The following is a 22,401-nucleotide window of genomic DNA, read 5'->3' on the forward strand; positions in this document are numbered from 1 at the left end:
AGATTCCGTGCTGAGTGCAGAGCCCAACACGGGGCTCTATCTCAGGACCGCAAGATAATGACCCAATCCAAAACCAAGAGTCTGACATGTAATTGACTGAGGCACCCAGGCACACCTATAGTATTCCTTCTCTCTAAAGAAACTCTTTTAACATTTCTTGCAAAGCAGGCTCTACTGGCAGCAAATTCTCAATTTTTGTTTGTCAGAGAAAAACCTTATTTTTCCTTTACTTTTGAAAGATAATTTCAGAGGGTATAGAATTCTACACTGGTGGAGTTTTTCCCTCAACTCTGTAAATATTTCACTACTCTCTTCTTGTTTGAATGGTTCTGAGGAAATGTTGAATTTAGTTCTTAACTTTGATCTTGAATAAATAAGGTATTTTCCCCCCCTCTGGCTACTTTTAGAATTTGTCTGCTTATTTTTTAGTTTTTATTCTTTATCTTTGGCTTTCTATAGTTTGAAAATGATATTTCTTGACGTAACTTTTTGGGGGCATTTATTCTTTGTGGTCTCCTATTAAGACATAGTAGATCATTTGCAAAAATGTTCACAATCATTCTTCCCATCAGTGCACAAATGCCTTTTGCAATATGACATTGTTGCTTTTCCCATCAAGCTGTGAAGTCTGTCCACACCTCTTGAATCTGGGATGGCCTTGTGATATGTTTTGAGTAATAGAATATAGGAGAAGTGAAGCAGAAGTTCCAAGTCCAGAACTCAAGGAGCCATGTAGCTTCTGCTCTTGGCCTTTCCCATCTAAGCAAGCTCTTACAGGGTGACTGGGTGACACAGTCGGTTAACTAACCAGCTCTTGGTTTCAGCTGAGGTCATGATCTTAGGTTTGTGATATTGAGCCCTGCATCTGGCTCTGTACTCATTGGGGAGTCTGCTTAAGATTCTCTCTCCTTCTCCCTCTGCTTCTTTGGAGGCTCGTGCACATGTACTCTCTCTCAAATAAATAAATTAATTAAGGAAAAAGAAGTCCTGGGGCACCTGGGTGGCTCAGTAGTTAGGGATCTGCCTTCAGCTCAGGTCATGATCCCAGGGTCTTGGCATCAAGCCTTGTGTGGGGCTCCCTGCTTGGCAGGAAGCCTGCTTCTCCCTTTCCCATTCCCCCTGCTTGTGTTCCCTCTCTTGCTGTTTCTCTGTCAAATACATTAATTAATTAAATCTTAAAGAAAAAAAAAAAAAAGAAGTTCTTCAATTGCCATGTAAAGAATCCCAGGCCTGGGTGCCTGGATGGCTCAGTGGGTTAAGCCGCTGCCTTCAGCTCAGGTCATGATCTCAGAGTCCTGGGATCGAGTCCTGCATCGGGCTCTCTGCTCAGCAGAGAGCCTGCTTCCCTCTCTCTCTCTGCCTGCCTTTCCATCTACTTGTGATTTCTCTGTCAAATAAATAAATAAAATCTTAAAAAAAAAAAAGAATCCCAGGCCAGCCTTCCTGAAAATTAGAGATCTTTGGGAGACAGGGTCCCAGCCAATAGCTAGCACCAACCACCAGACATGTGGATGAGGCTGTCTTAGGTTCTACAGTCCCTTTCCAGTTCTAGGTAACTGTAACTGCCTGACCGATGCCAGATGATACTGACAGAAGAATCACCCGGCTGATGGCAGCCTAAATTGCTGTCCCACAGAAGCATAAGTTAATAAAATGATTATTGTTTTAAGAACTGAATTTTGGGAGTGCCTGGGTGGCTCAGTCGATTAAGCATCTGACTCTTGAATCTGGATCAGGTCATGATCTGAAGGTCATAGGATCAAGCCCCATATGGGGTTCCACGCTCAGTGGGGAGTCTTTTTGAGATTCTCTCTCTCTCTCCCTGTCCCTCTGTCCCTATCCTCCCAACACATTCTCTTCAAATAAACAAATCAATAAATCTTTTTAAAAATCCCTTAATTTGGGGGTGGTTTGTTATAATAACTAACTGATACATAGCATATACACACAAATGTACTATAAACTTCTCTTTTTTTTGAGAATCTGGTGAAATAAAATTTATCAGAATGCTTGTGTTTAAATCCCTTGCTATTTGATACAATAGGCAGGCATTGATGAAAATAACCTAAAACTTAGAACATGCCATTCCTGTCACTTCAAAGATTAGTGACTACACAAGCAAAATTCAAAACACCCTGAAATTATTTAGTTCATATATGAAAGAAATTTAGTAAAGTTGTCCCAAACTGGACAATCCAAAAATTTACTCATTTTTAATACAAAAGTATTAAAAATTTTTGATATATAAAATAACAAAAATTGACTTATTAAAAATGAGCAGGAAACCTTCTTAAACTGTTAATGATAATTAACAATTTTTGATCAACCATTCTAGAAAAAGACTAAATTATTTTTCTATTCTCTCAATAGAGAATATTACAAAATGGCCATCATGTGAGGAGGTGAATGAAGAGTTTGCAACCAAAAACTGCATGAGAAAAGGTGAGAGAAAGATGTGTCAACACCATTAATTAATAAAAATCACATTTTGGGGTGCCTGGGTGGCTCAGCGGATTAAGCCTCTGCCTTAAGCCTCTGCCTTCAGCTCAGGTCATGATCTCAGGGTCCTGGGATGGAGCCCCACCTCAGGCTCCCTGCTCAGCAGGGAGCCTGCTTCTCCCTCTGCCTGCTCTGCCTGCCACTCCCACCTCTTGTGCTCCCTCTCAAATAAGTAAATAAAAATCTGTTTTTTTAAATTACATTTTTCTAAAATGTTGTAATGTTTATGGTATAAGTTTCTTCTAAATTTGTGGTTGGTAGTGGTTTATTTTCTCATTCTGAATAAATACAAAGTTAGGTACCTACTTTTGTACTTGTAATTTTGGAGGGTTGGTTTAAAGAGGAGTTGCCCAGTTATAGATTCTTCAGGGTCCTAAACCCCAGATCTGTCTGTGAATGAATGAATGAACCCAAGTTTTTTGTTTGTAGAAATGTATGTGGGAAGAACCCCAGGGCCTCTTCCTCAGAAGGTGGCCCTGGGTATGATAGTTTTACTTTCCCCTGTGCAGTTGGCATGCCCAGAGGGCTGGCAGATGCTAAACAAAAATGTGAGACTTCCTCTATGAAAACGTCAAACCATTAAACCGAAGTGGAGCTTGAAAGGAGGTTTCAGGGGCTGCCCGCAGGTGGGAAATTAGCTGGTCTGAGAGTGGGGAGCTGAAAAAGAAGGACCTAAGAGTGTCCTTAAGACAGGTTTGTATCAGGAGAGAGAAACGGAGGAAAGAGAGCAACTTGGAATGGGCTGATCCCACCAAGGGACTTGGTCATTCATTCAACAGTGCCAGACCTGTTCCAGAGTCTGGGGAAAAAAAACAAACACTCAAAAATCTCAGCCTTCCCTGGGCTGACTTGGCAAGAGTGCAGATGGCAGAGTGGGAGGAGGGGAAAACAATGAACATAATAAAAGGTAAATGATATTATATTAGCAAGTGAGATGTGCCAAAGAGAAACTAAGGCAGGGTGAGGGAGTTGGAAAGTAGCAAATGATCTGATGAGGGCACCGTGTTCAATAGGGAAGTCAGGGAAGTCCTCAGTGGAAGGAAGTCAAAACTTGAAGGACCTCCTCAGAGGAAGGGAGCATTATGGGTATCTGAAAGAAGAGTATGATGGGCAAGGGGGACAGCATGGGCAAAGGCCCTGTGGCAGGGGTATACTCCAGCTTGCTTGAGGAACAGTTCTGAGGCCCATGTATGAAAAGGAGTGAATGAGAAGGAAGTAGAAGAACCCTGACAGAAAACAGAGATGGGATCTCATAAGACCTTATAACCATTGCAAGGATTTGGGCTTTTGCACCAAGGAGGATGGAAGCCATAGGAGGGACTTGAGCAGAGCAGTGACATGATCTGGCCATTGTGGGGAGAACAGACTAGGGACCAGAAACAGGAACACCATTAGAGACCATTGTCATAATCCAGGGTGAAAGGGGCTTGACTTCTGGTTGTATTTTGAAGATAGAACCAACAGGATTTGCTTGGATTAGGATGTGAAGGAAAGAAAAGAGGGGAGTGGGAACCACCTCAAGGTTTGTGGCCTGAACAATAGTACTGAATTGCCATTGCTGAGATGGGGAAGACCACAGTGAGAACAGAAACAAGGCTAAATCTGGAATAGCTGGGGTTAGCTACAAGGGCCACTGGAGGTAACTGAAAGGTAACTGGGCCACTGGTGTGCCAGGGACTGACGCAGTCAAGGTATAATCAGTATAATCCCCTTGCCTGGGGAAACCATTTCTACCTCAGTCTCCCACTTGTAGTTTGTGAATGAACCCATTGCCAAAACATTTTTCAGTGGTTTGTTAAAGGAAATGCTTTTGAACATTTTTTAATGTAAAAGGTTGAATTGGACAAGGACAAAGATTGTCTTAGAAGAAGTAATGCTTATATACCATATAAAAAATCAAACACAGGTCTGCATTAGGACCTGGTATATAAATACTCATAGCAGCATTATTTATTAGCCAAAAACAACCCAAATGTCAATCAACGGATGAATGGGAGAATAAAAGTAGTATATCCATACAATGGAATATGACTTGAAAATAAAAAGAAATAAGAAAGTACTGGTATATGCTACAACATGGGTAATTATGCCTTCAGATGGTATTTAAAGTGAAAGAAGATGGCCTGTAAAGGCCACATGTTGTATGATTCCATTTAGATGAAATATCCAGAAAAGGTGAGGGTGATGAAAATATTCCTAAATCGATTATGGTGATGGTTGTTCAAGTCTGTGAATACACAGAAAATTCTGACTTGTGCACTATAAATTGGACAATTATATGGTAGATTAATTACATCACAGATAAAGCTGCTATTTCTTAGAAGCTTAAAAAGAAAAGCACATACCATTTTCCCTAAGGGAGCTGTTACAGCAGAACACCTCATGTGAGCATGTGTCACGGCCTGAGACCGAGACCAATCAGACCACAAGTGACTCCAGCCAATCACACTTGACAATGCTTGGTCACGCTCTGGTCACACGGAGCTGTTGGTACTTAATACTGATCATGGGAGTTTGGGCTGACGGAGCTAATTATGCATAGCATGTACAACAGTGGCTAAAGGCATAGGCTCTGCAGTGAGACGAACCTGATTTTGAACCTCGGCTCTGTCTTAACGACCACCAGCAACTCAGCCTCTCTCAACCTTCATTTCCTCTTCTGCAAACTAGAGATGATAATACCCCCCCATAGCGTGGGTAAGGGGATTAAATGAAATACTATTGTAGAATGATTAACACGGTGCCTACAGCTGGCTAAAGGTTCAGTAAATGGTAGCTAATGGTAGCATCATTAATAACATATATAAATCACAGAGCACAGTGCCTGGCTTATAGGAAGTGCTCAGAACCTGAAATGAGAAAAGTTATACTTTTCATCAGAAAATGTTTATGAGACAGAATAAACTTTACAGATAAGGACAGAGAATTTGAATTCTGCTGCTTAATGACCAAAGTAGGTGACTTTGGAAGGCTGCTTCTTGCTCTGCCCCTGACTTTCATCTGGCTCCTCTGGAAAATACATAGTCTAAAGCCCTGGGCTCTGCCCTGGAGCCTCTCAGCCACCCCTACCACATCACTAATGAGCAAATCCAAGCTTCCGGAAACTTCTAAGAGAATATTTCAACTAGGAAACTGGAATTTTTGATGAGGACGTAGAACAGGAAACAACATTGACCCTCCAAAGCATGATCAGAGACAGGGAGATAGAAAAGGAACTCAGAATAGAAAATAATTGCAATTAGTTGTCCCAGGATTGCAGAAGCCTTTCAACAACAGATAATCTATTAATGTAATACACCATATGGTATGGTTAAAAGAGAAAAATCTGATCACCTCAATAACCCCAGAAAAAAGTAGGTGATAAAATTCAATAGTCATTTATGATTAAGCATTAATAAATCCAAATTAAAGAGAAATTCTTGTGCCTGATAATACACATATCAAACAACATACATAATGGTGAAATAATAGAATTATTCCCAGACTAGGAACAAGGCAAGGATGCTGGCTGATACTTGTAACATTTGATATTGTAATGGTACCCAGCTGATTTTCAACAATGATCCCAAGACAACCCGATAGGGAAAGAGGAGTCTTTTCAGCAAATGGTATTGGATATCCAAGGAAATGAGGCTGGACCCTTACCTCACACCATATTTAAGAATAAACTAAAATTGGATCAAAGACCTACATGTAAGAGCTAAAATTGTAAAACTTTTAGAAGAAAACATGGGTGTAACTTTTCATAACCTAGGTTTAAGTAATGATTTCTTGGATATGACACTAAAAGCATGAGCAATCAAAGAAAAAATAGAAAAATTGGACTTCATGAAAATAAAAACTTCTGTGTTTTAAAGGATACTGTAGAGGAAGTGAAAAGACAACCCACAAAATTGGAAAAAAAGTATCTGTACATCATATATTTGACTGGGGTCTAATACCCAGAATATAGAAAGAACTCTTACAGGGGCCCCTGGTTGGCTCAGTTGGTTAAGCATCTGCCCTCAGCTCAGAACATGATCCCAGAGTCCTGAGATCAAGCCCCACATTGGGCTCCTTGCTCAGTGGGGAGCCTGCTTCTCCCTCTTCCTCTGCCTGCTTCTGCTTCTCCCTTTGCCTCTGCCTGCTGCTCCCCCTGCTCTCTCTCTGTCAAATAAATAAATAAAATCGTAAAGGAAAAAAGAACTCTTAAAATTCAACAATAAAAAGACAACCCATTCTTGGGGCGCCTGGGTGGCTCAGTGGGTTAAAGCCTCTGCCTTCAGCTCGGGTTGTGGTCCCAGGGTCCTGGGATCGAACCCCGCGTCGGGCTCTCTGCTCAGCAGGGAGCCTGCTTCCCTTCCTCTCTCTGCCTGCCTCTCTGCCTACTTGTGATCTCTGTCTGTCAAATAAATAAATAAAATCTTTAAAAAAAAAAATCAACCCATTCTAAAAGTGGACAAAGGATTTCAGTAGACGTTTCTCCAAAGAAGATATGCCAATGGCCAATAAGCACATGAAAAAATGCTCCACATCATTAATCATTAGAGAAACGCAAATCAAAATCACAACAAAATAGCACTTTACACTCACTTGAATGGCTATAATTTTTTTAATGGAAAATAGCAAGTGTTGGCAAAGATTTGGAGAAATTGGAAACCTCATGAATTGTTGGTAGACATGTAAAATGGTTCAGCCACTGTGGAAACTAGTTTGGCACTTCCTCAAAAAGTTAAATATAGAATTACTGTATGACCCAGCAATTTTACTCTAAGGTATATATCCCAGAGAAGAGAAAATGTGTGTTTGTACAAAAACTTGTACATGAACATTCATAATAGTATTATTCATAGCAGCTAAAAAGCAGAAACAACATAAATGTCTATCAGCTGATGAATAAACAAATTGTGGTTAATCAATACAGTGGAATATTATTCAGCCATAAAAAAGGAATGGAGTAATGATACATGCTACAATGTAGATGAACCTGAAAACATTATGCCAGGTTTAAGTAGCCAGATACAGAACATCACATGTTATATGAGTCCATTTATATGAAATGCTCAAAATAGTTAAATCTATAGGTGTTTGCCAGGGGCTAAGGAGGAGGGAAGTGAAGATTGACTACTAATGAGTTAGGAGGTTCCTTTTGGGTCAAAGAAATGTCCTGGAATTAGATAATAGTGATGGTTGCACAACCTAAAAAGTCTTGAATACACCCTTTTAAAATGGTGAATTTAAATACATAAATACATAAATAAATAAAAATAAAATGGTGAATTTTATGATATATGGATTATATTGCAATAAAAAATCTTTGAGTAACTAAAAATCTCAAGTTGGAAAACCCAATTCTGACAATTCTACTTCTTGGTACACACTTTAGAGTCACACACACTGCCTATATACTAGAGGTATATATAAGGATGGTTACTTTAGTAGATTTCTTTTTTTTTAAGATTTTATTTATTTATCTGACAGAGTCACAGCAAGAGAAGGAACACAAGCAGGAGGAGTGGGAGAGGGAGAAGCAGGTTTCCCACTGAGCAAGGAACCTGATGCAGGGCTCAATCTCAGGACCTTGGGATCACGACCCGAGGCAGAGGCAGACGCTTAATGACTGAGCCACCCATGCGCCCTAACTTTAATAGATTAAAGGTGGCCACAAATTCTTTGCATTCCCTCCCATGTAAGATGGGGTCTGTTTTCCCACCCTTTGAATCGAAGCTGGTTTTGTGACTTTCTTTAACAGAAAGAATGCAGCAGAAAGGGTTGTTGCCAAGACCTTACCGCTTCTGCTCTCACTCTCTTGGAACATTTCCACCACCTTCTGAAGAAGTCCAGCTGGAAGAGAAGGCCAGAAATCCCAGGTGAGGCTCCAGACATATGAATGTAGCCATCGTAGGCCAACCAGCCAAGCTGCCAGCTGACCACAGCTACTGAGTGAGTCCAGGTAAGATCAGAAGACCCATCTTGTCAACCTACAGAATCATGAGAAATAACAGTTACTGTTTTAAGCCACTACATTTTGGGGATGGTTTGTTACCAGCAATAGTTAATTTATACAGTACTGGGGCCACTTGCCTAAAACATTAAAGCTTGGGAAGCCACCCAAGGACAGGCTGGATGGTGCAGTAGAGAGGACCCTGAACTTTGGTCGCAGACTTGGGCCCCAAATCCTACCCTGTCACTTAGCAGCTGTGTGACGATGAGAAATTTGATTTATCCCTATGTCCTCCTAGGTGAAGAATTCAAGCGGACTTGTGGCCCTTTCTGAGGACTTGGGATCCTTTCTGGTCAAGAGGCATGCTATTAAGTGTTGGCTCTTGGTACCATATAGCCACCAGCAAAATGTGGTCTATGCATGTGCTGGAGGAGGAGTAAATTCATGTATATCAAATCGGACAATTCTTTTTTTTTTTTTTTTAAAGATTTTATTTATTTATTTGAAGGACAGACATCACAAGTAGGCAGAGAGGCAGGCAGAGAGAGAGAGAGAGGGAAGCAGGCTTCCTGCGGAGCAGGGATCCCGATGCGGGGCTCGATCCCAGGACACTGAGATCATGACCCGAGCCGAAGGCAGCAGCCCAAACCACTGAGCCACCCAGGCGCCCCTCAAATCGGACAATTCTTAAAAATAAGATTGTATAGAAAAAGCAAGCTGTCATGCTGGTACAATTATGTAAAAGTATTTTTAAATGTAGGGAGGAGCACATAAACCACCTCGGAGCGTTTGCCTCTTTGAAGGTAAAGATAGGAATGGATTTCTAAGTAGAAATCAAGTATTTTTTTTTTTTTTACTTTAATCACAATGTTCTTATTTCTTATACAAAAACAACACTGGTTTCATCCTTTTGGGAGCAAAAGTTAAAACTCTTAACATTGGTTAATTTGGCTCGGTGGAATGTTTTCTTCTTCCTTGTCTTTTACTTCCACCCCTACGCCACAAATTCCTGTAATTAATTTAATTACAATGGTTCCAAATTCTTCCTTCCTGCATTCAGCTTGGGGACCTGGCCTTCTCCAGCCAGCCCTGACACCTGTCTGGTCGCAGGCAAGCCCAACCGGGTGTCCACAGCCCCTGGTAGCGCTCTCCAGGGCCTCCCAGCTTGGGCCCACCTATGCCCACAGATGTCTGTATCCTTGCCAGAGTTTCAGATCTCTGACTTTGATCCTCAACTTGCTTGGGGAATATCAACTCATTAGTTTCACTTGTCTGAATATAAAGGGCTTCTCCATTCTACAACTCCTCCTGCAAAAGGCCCTGACACCCTCCTACCAGCAGCTGAGGGTAAACCTCAGGGAGGGGCATTTGTACAGAAGGTGTCTGGAAAAGGGAAAACAACAGAGGCCCAGGCCTCAGGCGATTTCCTTTCGTGACAGATGCCAAGTGGAGGACTCTCTCAGACTCTTTAAATTTTTAAAGACTTATGGGTGATGTTTTGTCTTGCTGTCCCTGTTTTAGTGAATTGGTTCTGGTGTCCTGAACTATTGTGTATGAGGGTGTGAGAGCAAAGACCCACAAAATACAGATTAGTAGCTAGGGGGAGGCTTGGAATCAGGATACCCACTCCTGGATGCTCCGTTTGGACACGTCTGTCTTCTCAGTCTAGAGCTTAACATCCAAAGGCGGATCCTGATGTTCTTTCTGGTTTTCATTGATAAGTTCTGGATTAGACACTCTGGAAAATTGGAGTTCAGATAAGCCTTTTTTTTCCCCCTAAGACTTTATTTTTAAGTAATCTCTATCCCTAATGTGGGGTTCAATTCACAACCCCAAGATCAAGAACCAACTGAACCAGACAGGTACCCTGGATAGGACTTTTTTTTTTTTAGATTTTTTAAAAATTAAAAAATATATATTTTTTTAAAAATTTATTTGAGAGAGAATGAAAGAACACGTATGAAGGGGGAAGGTCAAATGGAGAAGCAGACCCCCTGCTGAGATGGGAGGCCCATGTGGGACTTGATCCTGGGGCTCCAGGATCATGACCTGAGATGAAGGCAGTCGCTCAACTAACGAGCCACCCAGGGGCCCTAGGACTTGGTTTTTTAACTCAAAAATAACACATGCTCTTTGTAGAAAACTAATAAGAAAAAAAGAAACAAGAGAGAGTACCTATGACGCACTAGCACTGTGCTAGGCACTAGGAATATTATGAGGCGCAAACTGTTGATTCCATGAGGACTTTGCTATGTTGGAAGGCTGATCCTGGCCTCCTTGGTAGAAAATTCTTGAGTTTGGGACATCTGGGTGGCTCCATGGGTTAAGCATCTGCCTTCAGGGAGGTGGGGACCCTGCTTCTCCTTCTGCCTGTTTGTGCATGCTCTCTCTCTCTCTCTCTGACAAATAAATAAATAAAATCTTAAAGGAAGGAAGGAAGGAAGGAAGGAAGGAAGGAAGGAAGGAAGGAAGGAAGGAAAAGAGAAAGAAAACTCCTGAGCTTGAACTGTGTGATACACTGGTATATACCTATGCAAAAATTATTCGAGCTCTACATTTAAGATTTGCTCACTCAACCAAGCATAAGTTATTTCTCAACGACAAAAAAAAAAAAAAAATGTTCTAGGAAGTATTTCTCAGAATATAATCCCAGTATTAGGTGGTTTTAAATCACATGGACCATAACCAAAAAAATTTTTTTTTCTTTGAAATTCCAACTGAGCCATCCAGACACCCCTAAAATTGAGTTAATTTTAAGGGGCGCCTGGATGGCTCAGTCATTAAGCATCTGCCTCTGGCTCAAGTCATGATCCCAGGATCCAGGGATTGAGCCCCACATTGGGCTCCCTGCGCAGTGGGGAGCCTGCTTCTCACTCTCCCACTCCCCCTGCTTGTGTTCCCTCTCTTGCTGTCGTTCTGTCAAATAAGTAAATAAAATCTTTTTTAAAAATAAGACGAATTTTAAATTTAGAGTACCTGTGGTGTAAGGATGGGGCAGAGACAAAGACAATTCTTCAGTGACTGAAGTTTGGAGAACATGACTCTAGTAACTTCTATCTAAAAAAACAAACCCTCACTTGCCTCCACACACACCAGCAGCTACACCCCCGCTGAAGGAAAACTTGAAAATAATTGTCTGTCCATGCTTCCTCACCTCTAATTTACTGTTCTGTCTAATCCAATCTGGTTTCTGGCGTGATTCTCTCATGAAACTATGCTTCCAATGACCTCAAACAGCCAGATTCAATGGACATATCCCTGACCACACCTTTCATGGCCTCCCAGCATCTTTGAGCGAGCTGGTCACCTCCTTTCCTTTTTGGAAACACTTTCTTCTATGGACTTCAATCTTCTGGTTTTACTTTTACCTCTCTTAGTCCCTCCTCTTCTGCTCAGTCTTCAAATGTCAGAGCACATCAGGGCTAATCTACGGTGTTTAAGTATCGTCTCTTTAGAGATACCCATCCAGGGTCCGTGGTAAACTCAGTATCTGTGTGTGCCTAGCTCCCACTTCACAATCCAGATGGAACTCTTGATTCCTCCTGCACCTGATTCTTCCTCCATAAATAGCACCATCTCCTCCTCCCCTTCATCCTCAAGACCAGTTTATCATCCAGTCTTGTCAACTTCACCTGGAAGCTCTATCGGGAATCTGACAGCTCTACTCCATCTTCTCCTAAGGTCCCAGCAAGCTTGTCCTCTCTTTTCTGGGCCTAGCACCAGCCTCCTCTCTTGTCCCTTACTTTCATTCCTCCTGTCCCCAATTCATTTTCACACGGGAGCTAGGAGGGTTGTTACAAAATATTAATCAGCTCATATTTCTTCTCTATTCAGTAGCTTTTTTTGGGGGGGGGGGTTATGGAATAGAAGACCAGTTTCTATTGCTGCAGAGCCCTATATGATCTGGCTCTCACCTATTTTCTCCAGTCTTACTTCATCTCTCTCTCTCCGACTCACTCTACTTCTGCCACAACTGTCTACTTTGTTCCTGGTTTCTAGAAGTTGCTTACCTCAGCAAAGGTATTTGCACATGCTGTTCCTTCTGCCTGGAATACTTTCTCCCAACTTTTCCATGACTGGCTTCTTTTCAACCTTCAGGTCTTAGCTTCAATGTTGCCTTCTTAGAATATCTGTCCTGACCATTCCCCAGAGACTATCTTGTTACTTTATTTCCATCTTAGCTCACTCTTTCATCCTTTCTTAAGGGTTTTATTTCTTTATTTGACAGAGAGATAGTAGCAGAGGCAAAGAGAGAAGCATGGAGAAGGGAGCCTGATGCAGGACTCAATCCCAGGATGCTGGGATCATGACCTGAGCCAAAGTCCAATGCTTAACTGACTGAGCCACCCAGGCACCCCCATCTAAACACTCTCAGGAGTCTGTAATTATCTAATTTGTTTATCTACTTTTTTTTTCTATAAACTCCATGAAAGCAAGGACCTTGTTTGATTTACTCCTGCATCCCTAATGTGCAAAATAGTATCTAACATGTGGTTGGTCCTCAGGAAATATTTCTTCAGTGTAATGAATGGAGAGGTAAGTGGGGACTAGACCATGCAGAACCTTGACAGAGCACAGTGGGGGAGGTCTTTAAGAATTTTATTTTATTTTATTTTATTAATTTTTTAAATATATTTTTAAAAGATTTTACTTATTTATTTGACAGACAGATCACAAGTAGGCAGAGAGGCAGGCAAAGAGAGAGGAGGAAGCAGGCTCCCTGCAAAGCAGAGAGCCCAATGCGGGCTCTGCCTAGCTATGTGATCTGATAAGTCACCTTGTCTCTCTGAACTCAGTTTTATTTTCTGTAAAACGAGGACCCTAGTATCTATTCTGTCCATTGTGGGGATCAGGGAATAATGGTACAGAAAATATTTTCAAAATGCAAGAAAAAAATAGTATTATTATTTCATTCAATAAATATTTATTAAGCTGCTACTGTGTGCCAGGCACTGTCGTTGGTGCTGGGAATATAGTAATGGGGAATGGGGAGGAGACAAAAATCTAACCCTTATGGGGTTGGTTATTACAAACTCCATTTAGATTCTGGGCTTTTTGGATTTTGATCATATTTTCCAAATTGTCAGATTATCTTAGGCCCCTGTTAAAAAGTATGAATTCTTGGCCCAACCACAGTCTTGGTCAGAATGGGGAAGGTTAGAATGGAGGCAGGATTAATGAACTTATTCAGAAAGGACTGAAAATAAGACTAAGTGGATGAAACTGCCTCTTTTTTTTCTTTTCCAAACACTGATCAGCCACTCAGCAATCCTGCACATGTCTGTTTACATGCTGAATTTTCCAAAACATTTCTAATAATAAGTGGCTTCAGATGGCTCCTAGGGAAAACGAGTCCAAACATTAGAAGCCAGCCATGTGACCTTGAAGTTGCTGTCCTTGGCAGTGTTCTTGTCTCCCATAGAGTTTGCTGTGCAACCACAGGCAGGTCATTTTCCCTACCTGGATCTATGTGTCCTCATCACCAAAACAAGGTCAGGGTTCCCTGAATACCAGTTCATGGAGGGGTGCTGGGTTAGTTGCATCAGAATCACCTGGGGAGCCTTTAAATATCCAGATTTCTGGGCCCCAGGGACTGGCAGGTCTGATTCAGTAGGGCTAGGATGGTATCCATCACCTGCTGTAACTTTAATTGGCTTCCTGGGCAATTTTTTTTTTCACTGTAGCATTTTTTAAAAAAGATTTTATTTATTTATTTGACAGAGATCACAAGTAGACAGAGAGGCAGGCAGAGAGAGAGGAAGAAGAAGGCTCCCTGCTGAGCAGAGAGCCCGATGTGGGGCTCGATCCCAGGACCCTGGGATCATGACCTGAGCCAAAGGCAGAGGCTTTAACCCACTGAGCCACCCAGGGACCCCCACTGTAGCATTTTTAATAATATCCTTAAGTTTAAAATTACCCAGTCCTACAGGAGGAAAAGGGTTAACAAATGTTGATCTAACAGTAGACATCAGAGATTATATTTATGATGAATATTTTTTTGTTTTTAGATTTTTATTTATTTGACAAAGAGAGAGCAGGAGCAGGCAGAGTGGCAGGCAGAGGGGGAAGCTGACTCCCCACTGAGCAGGGAGCCTGACATGGGGATCAATCCCAGGACCCCAGGATCATGACCTGAGCCAACGGCAGACACTTAACAACTGAGCCACCCAGGTGCCCCTATTTTTATAAGATTTAAAACTATTTTGTTTTACTTAAAATGTTTAATTTTAATTTTGTTTCATATGATTACAATCATAAACTATATAAAGGAAATATGGTACTTTCAAAATGTTACTTTTTTTCTGAGTCATTTTAGGTGAAAAAATTAACTCTTCACAAACATCTTGAAAACAGTGTCTTTTTCCTTGCTAAATGCCATTTTACAAACTGGATCTTTCTTGACATGTATACACACAGAAGAGTATAAAACCATGGATTTATTGCTCCATAAGTTTCCTCTAAGTGAGCACAGACATGTATACACCACCCAGAACAAGAAATCAAACATTGCTGGCATCTCCTGGGCAATTTCTGATATGCATCCAGATTTGGGATGTTACTTAGAGTAGATCAAACTCTAAGTGCCTCAGTTTTGTAAGATGTAAATATAAACTATAATCTGTAAAATGTAATCATTCCTCAGATGGTGGAATTGAGTAAGTTAATTTATGTAATGTATCTAGAACACTGTCTCAGCCATAGCAAGTACTGTGTTTTAACTGTCCTATCAATCAACATCCAATATGGAAAGCAAAACCACTGTGAATCTTTGGAGGGAACTTAATGCAGAGGTGACAGAGAGGCTGAGAAGTCAAATAGGGGACAGTGATGCAACCTATAGATTAGGCCGCAAGAAGTCATCCACCACTTAGCAGGAAGAAGAGAGGGGAAAGGTGGTGTTACTAGAACCTGGACCCATAGCTGGAGCTATGGACAAGACTCAGCCATTGCCACGACACTGATGCAGGAGAATAAATACCCTGGCTTTTTCATTGTCCTGCCTCCAAGCTTCCTAGTGCTTCCCATTGACTGATCCCAGCAGGAAGTCATCTCTCAAGTGAGCCTGGGAAACCTAATCCGAGGGTCATCAGTGCCTCTCAGGGGAAGGATGAAGAATGCCTTTGAGGACAGATTATTGTTATGTTGTAGTTGTTGTTTTCTTCAAGGCCCTTTTCCATCCCTATAGTACTCAAAGTTTCTAGACCCTAGCCAACTACGGGTCTTCAGGGTTTTGTGAGTGCTTATTGATTAATTGATTCTGTGTGCTCATTGTACACACATATATAAATGCTTGGCTGCTGGTCTTTGGAAACTGACAGCTCAGGCCTTGGCAGAAATTCACTGATGCTAAAGGCAGCACAGCCCCTCCAAAGACTCAAGGAAAGGGAAGGTATATGGATCAGGTTTCTTGCTGGGGTCAGCTGCCTCAGCACCTTGCAGTCTTCAGAAGTGATAGATGGAAGGAGCTAGCCAGTGACATCACCAGACAAAAAGGAGGGTCCCAGAGAAATCAAGAACAAATATAAAGAAGCAAGACTATGGAATCATTTGTGCAGAGCACTGGGCAGTGGAGGGGAGGGACAGGAAATAGGACCCCACCCTGTTTTAAGGCTCCTTCCTAGAAAAAGACTGCAAAATACCCGCTTGTCTTTGGGACACATCCCCCTAAGTATGCTGTGTGGGAGGGGAGATCTGGGAATTTTGCTACCAAAAATGGGCAGAAAAGCTCTTTCTAAATGTTTCTTGCAGGACCCAGAATTTAACCTTGAATCAGGGGCAAATATGTTTATTTTAAGAGGTTTTTAAGAGAAAGGATCAGATATTATGGAATTCTTCCTAATGTACCGAAGACCTGCTTCACAAATTCATTCTTCCAGCAAATATTGACAGATAGCAGCTTAGCAACTGGTTCAGACAGTGAGTTTTGGAGTGAGGCAGAACTCTGTTACACTGTGGCTTTGCTTCTGCCTTAGTGTGTGGTCTTGGGCAAGGGACTTAACCTGTTTTCTCATCAGTGAAAGGTAATAATATGAATGACTGTGTAGAGTTGTGAGGATTTGAGTGAGTTCATGCATGAAAAGTAATTAGTACAGAATCTGAATCTCAGGAAATGGTAGTAGTTGGCTTTATTATGACTTGTATTATTTGTATGATTCTTTGCTAAATACTTAGCCCTATGTTAGCACATTGGATCTCTCCTCAGCTCTGTGAGGTGCGTCAGGCAACCCACACGAGTTTTGCTTCTACTATGCATCTAGCACCCTGTCAGATGCTTATAAGTTGCATCTTGTTGATTTCATCCATTCAATAAATATTTGAGTATTTTATGCTAGGCTTTTTTTTTTTTAAGATATTATTTATTTATTTATTTATTTATTTATTTATTTATTTAACAGAGACAGAGATCACAAGTAGGCAGAGAGCCAGGCAGAGGGGGAGGGGGAAGCAGGCTCCTTGCTGAGCAGAGAGACCCATGCGGGGCTAGATCCCAGGATGCTGAGATCACAACCCAAGCCGAAGGCAGAGGCCCAACCCACTGATCCAAACAGGCGCCCCTATGCTAGGCTGTTCTGCACTGTAAACAAAGCAGGCAAAAACTATCTTTCATTGAGGAAATCCCCAATGAAAGGAGAGGGACAATTAATACAATTTAACACTTACATTTATCATGTTCTAAAGTGTTTTACAAAAATAGTGATATAACCTATGAGGAAGGTGTTACTATATTTATCCTATTTTATAGATGAGAATATTGGAGCACAGAGAGTAAGTAGAAAGTCACCTGCCTAAGGTCTCATATATCAGAAGAGCTGGATTCAGGATTTATTTATTAATTTTTTAAAAGATTTTATTTATTTATTTGGGAGAAAGATAGAGCATAAGCAGGGGGAGCTACAGAGGGAGAGGGAGAAGCAGACATTCCGCTGAGCAGGGACCCTGACACAGGGCTTGATCTCAAGACGCTGAGATCATGACCTGAGCCGAAGTCAGGGGCTTAACTGATTGAGCCACTCAGGTGCCCCCCTCCCTTTTTTTTTAAGTAGGCTCCACACCCAAAATGGAGTCCAGTACAGGGCATGAACTCATGACCCTGGGCACTTACTTGCAAGGGCAAAGGGACCGCAAGAGTCGATGGTCAGGCTTCTGAGGAGAGTCACATGTACAGGGTACTAGGAGCATCAGCTCACAGAAGCTGAGAAAGGGGAACTCAGAAAACTTTAAAGGGGTCCCAGGGAGGGTCTGAGCAGTACCCTGATAGTGTTAGTACACACACCTTCCCAAACTCAAGAAATGGCATTGCTATCCTGCTGGTTGCTGAGGCCCCAAAGGCTGGAGTCATCCTTGACCCACTCTTTCTCTCGAACTCATAGCCAATCCTTTGGGTAATATTATTATTTGCAATATATTTTTTTTAATTTTTAAAGATTTTATTTATGTATTTATTTGAGAGAAAATGAAAGAGAGAGAGGGAGAGAGAGAGCATGAGGGGAGGAGGGTCAGAGGGAGAAGCAGATTCTCCACCGTCAGGAGCCTGATGCAAGACTTGATCCCGGGACTCCAGGATCATGCTTAACCAACTGAGCCATCCAGGTTCCCTAAAAAAAAAAATGTTTTAAGTCTTCTTTACGCCCAACTTCAGCTCTGTCTCCCAACCCCAAGATCAAGAGCCGCATGTTCTAGTAACTGAGCCAGCCAGGCACCCTGGCAATAGCTTTAAAATACACCCAGAATCTAATTACTTTTTTAGAAACTTTTTAAAAGTCATGGTGAAACTCGTATACAGTTCAGTAGAATTAAGTACATTCACACGGTCACGCAACCATCACCACAATCCTTCCACAGAACTCATTTCATCATGCAAAACTGAGACTCTGTACCTAGGGAACATTTTGTTTATTCATTCGTCTGTGGATGGACACTTGGATTGCTCCTGCCTCTTGGCTATTGCAAATAATGTTGCTATGAGCATGGATGTTCACATATCTCTGTGCATCCCTGCTCTCAATTCTTCTGAGTATGTAACCAGAAGTGGAATTGCTATCTCATATGGAAATTCTATTTTTAATTTTTTTAGTAACCGCCATGCTGTTTTCCATAGTGGCTGCACCATTTTCCATTTCTACCCACAGCGCACAAGTGTTCCAATTTTTTAACATCCTCGCCAACACTTGTTATTTTCTGGGTACTTTTTAATCTGGTCATTTCTTATCCCTTCTACAGTGTCTACCCTAAACCAAGCTGTTTCTGCTTCTGTGTGGATGATTGCAGTAGGATCCGCGTTGACCTCCCAACTTCTACCCTCATTCCCTGTGGTCTCAAGGCTATGCCTCTGCTTACAGCCTCCAGGGTCTTCCTCCCCTCCCACTCAGTAGGTTTTTACAATGGCCTGTGACGCTCTGTAAGATTTGTTCCCCACCCTCTTAACTCTGACTCATTTCCTACTTGTCACTCTACTCCAGACATTCTTCCTTTTATTTATTTATTTTTTTAATTTTTTTCTGTCCCAAGTAATCCACTGCCTCAGGGCCTTTGCTTGGGTTTGTTGGCCTGGAATACTCTTTCTTCAGATATCCTTACTGTAACTTGTTTCTTCACTTCCTTGTATTGTTCAAATGTCCATTTCTCAGTGAGGCCTCTTGGCTTTCCCCATTGCTCGCCCACCCCTCATCCATTCTCTGTTTTCTCCATCCTGCCCTGTGACTGGAGAAATGACCCCTAGAGACCATAGCACCTGGGCTCTCCTGCCCACAGGCTTCTGGGTGGGTTAGACCCGTAGGAAGTGCTGCTGGGAGATGAATGGCAAAAGGAGAAAGATGTTGGCATTTTCTTACATCCCACCTGCTTGCCCTGGCCAGATAGCAGCTGCATTGGCAGGGGGAGTCCTTCCCCTACTCTCCAGCTCTCCTCAACTCCCAACTTTCAGTGACATCATTTCCTCCCCTGGCCCTTCAGTCCTCAAAGTTCTAAGGCCTCTCTGTTGTTGGTGGTCCCCAGAGCCTCAATATCCCTTTTGATTCTCTGAACCCTGCCCATTCCTCTAGGCCCCTCAGTAAGACTTGAACCCTCCAGCTTGGATGATTCTGTCTCTTCCTGGATTCTGCTGGAAATACCTTCTGGATCATGTTATGTACAATTTCCAACCCTACCTTCTGTCTGGTGTGTTTTTTGATTTTTGGTTTTTTAAGTTGTCTTTTTGCCTATTGCAGGCCTTCAGCTCATGCCCCTGAAATCAAGAGTTGCAGGCTCAGGACACCTGGGTGGCTCAGATGGTTAAGCCTCTGCCTTAAGCTCTGGTCATGATCTCAGAGTCCTGGGATAGAGTCCCGTGTTGGGCTCCCTGCTCAGCAGGGTGTCTGCTTCTCCCTCTGTCACTCCCTCTGCTGGCGCTCTCTCTCTCAAATGAATAAATAAAATCTTAAAAAAAAAAAAAAAGTCACAGGGTCCCACTAACTGAGCCAGCCAGGTGCCCCTACTTTGTCTCACGAATTTGCACTTCCATTTCGTCTTTGTTCATGCACACAGCACGTATGATCTAACATTTACTTACTTGGTTTTTTTTCCCCAACCTGGTCCCCCACCCCCGCGCTTGCGCACACACAGTCAGGGAAGGACTGTCCAAGGGTGCGGGGGTGGGGGGGGGTTGCTTGTTTTGTTCACCATTGTATCTCCAGTGCTTGGCACATAGCAGGCTACCAGCAAGTAATTTGCTGAATGAATGAATGAACGAACGAGCGAGTGAGCGACAAGGGGGAGCCTCGGAGGAGACAGCAGCGTGGTCCAAGTTGAAGGCAGAAGAGCTGACTCTCAATTTCTCTTCTCTCCTCTGCCCCTCATTCTGCCCCTCGCCAAGAATGCTGAATGCCCTAGAAGGAGGCGGAAATGAGCGAGTTCAACGGCCCTCCAGCCGGGTGTTTACTTAATTAGGGCTTGTATCTCGAGGCTCCTCTGTGTTTAACGGTCCACTTAATAGCTTCATCTAGTTCCGCGCGGGCTCAGCGGAACCTGCCAGGCGAGGCTAGGCGGAGCCACTGGGTACCATCTGGGGCCTTCCCTGTCACGATGTGCTCCTGCACCCGTAGCTAACTTCCCTAAGAGCAAGAAAAGCGACCCCTGTGGTAGACCGAGGCTAGCGAGGTGCAGAGCTCAGCGAGCTGCCTCTGGCTTTTCCAGTGCATTGTCCAGTGCATTGTCCCAGCCGCTGGGACCATAAGCCAGTTAACCGAGCTCTCCCTTAATACCAGATGCCAATACAAAACATCAGCGGTGAAACTGAAGGGTTACATTTCTTAGTTTGGGGAATGCGAGGGTGCTAAGCAGGACAGAAACCACTCACGAGGCAGAGGACTATTAAGCCAAGATCTTAAAGCAATACCAGGCAATGTCTGGCACTTATTATGTGCCAGGTACAGAGTTTAGCGTTTTAAGTGTATTTATTAATTTAATCCTAGTTTATATGTATTAATTCATTTAATCCTAGTACTTTAGAAATCAGATGTCTTAATGCATGCAGAACTGAGCCTCAAAGAGGTTATTTCACTTGCCGGAGGCCTCAGTACTAATAATCATGGTGGAACACCGGTTTGAACGCAGGCGGTATGGCCAGTGTTCAGCTGGAGAGAGGACTACCACTGTCCCAGCGCGAACCGTTTTCCTCTTAGCCACAGGCCTAATGGGTGGAAAGATAGGCAAGCCACCAGGTTGTCCCTAAAGGGCCAGAGAATCTATAATTACAGACTCCAGGTTCCTCAAAGCCTGGAATCTGAGCTGGAGAGAAGGAAGGAGAGGAACCAGGAGGTGTCAGCCTGGGTTCTCAGGGCAGCTAGGGAAAGTAGGGAGAGGCTCCAGGGAGAGGCCTGAGGCAACAGGATCTTTGGAAAGCTCAGCTTGGTGGGGAGAGGGTGTGCAGGGTAGAGGGATTGAGTCTCAGGAGGGTTTCTTTCTCTTTTTTTAAGATTTTATTTGTTTGACAGAGAGAAACAGCCAGAGAGGGAACGCAAGCAAGAGGAGTGGGAGAGAGAGCCTGATGTGGGGCTGGATCCCAGAACCCTGGGATCATGGCCTGAGCCAAAGACAGACGCTTAACTACTGAGCCACCCAGGTGCCCCCAGGAGGGTTTCTGTGTCCGGAGCCCACTTGTGTGTCCTGAAGGGGAAAGCAAGGTCTAAAGTAGAGGGACAAGGGGTGCATGGTGCCTCAGTTGTTAAGCGTCTGCTTTCAGTTCAGGTCATGATCCCATGGTCCTGGAATGGAGTCCCACACCAGGCTCCCCCTGCTGAGCAGGGACCCTGCATCCCTCTCTCCCTCTACAGCTTCCCCTCTACTTTTGCTCTCTGTCAAATAAAATCTTTAAAAAAGTTTTTGAAAAAAGTTGGGGCGCCTGAGTGGCTCAGTCAGTTGAGTGGCTGCCTGCTGCTTGAGTGGTGATGCCAGGGTTCTGGAATCGAGTTCCGCATAGGGCTTCCTGCTCAGTGGGGAGCCTGCTTCTCCCTCTCCCTCTGCTGCTCCCCCTGCTTCTGCGCTCTCACTCATGATCTCTTTCTCTCTCAAATAAATAAAAATCTTAAAAAAAAAAAAAAAAGTAGGGGCGCCTGGGTGGCTCAGTGGGTTAAGCCGCTGCCTTCGGCTCAGGTCATGATCTCAGGGTCCTGGGATCGAGTCCCGCATCGGGCTCTCTGCTCAGCAGGGAGCCTGCTTCCTCCTCTCTCTGCCTTCCTCTCTGCCTACTTGTAATTTCTCTGACAAATAAATAAATAAAATCTTTAAAAAAAAAAAAAAAGTAGAGGGACGAATACTAGCTCCTCCACCTTTCAAGAAGGGGTGGGGATGGGGTTCGGTAGGAGAACTGTTTATGTGAGAGGCTCCCAGAAGGCCGCTTGATTAGTGCGAAGTTTTCACTTATATTCAGTATTTCAGACCAATAACAGCCTCGTCAAAAAAAAAAAAAAAAAGACTTGGGTGCCTGAGTGGTTCAGTGGGTT

At 43.0% G+C, this 22,401-nt stretch overlaps 1 long non-coding RNA gene across 1 annotated transcript in view; it reads left to right on the forward strand.

Moving 5' to 3' along the window:
* LOC132004808 (uncharacterized) overlaps positions 1–8,425 on the forward strand; it is a 47,798-nt gene extending 39,373 nt beyond the window's left edge. Inside the window, exons 3-4 of the long non-coding RNA XR_009400652.1 lie at positions 2,371–2,442; positions 8,231–8,425. This is a non-coding gene — a long non-coding RNA (uncharacterized LOC132004808). The remainder of the gene's footprint in view (positions 1–2,370; positions 2,443–8,230) is intronic.
* Positions 8,426–22,401: the final 13,976 nt, after the last annotated feature.

Source organism: Mustela nigripes, chromosome 17 (genome assembly GCF_022355385.1).
Source record: "Mustela nigripes isolate SB6536 chromosome 17, MUSNIG.SB6536, whole genome shotgun sequence".
Classification (NCBI taxonomy): domain Eukaryota; kingdom Metazoa; phylum Chordata; class Mammalia; order Carnivora; family Mustelidae; genus Mustela; species Mustela nigripes.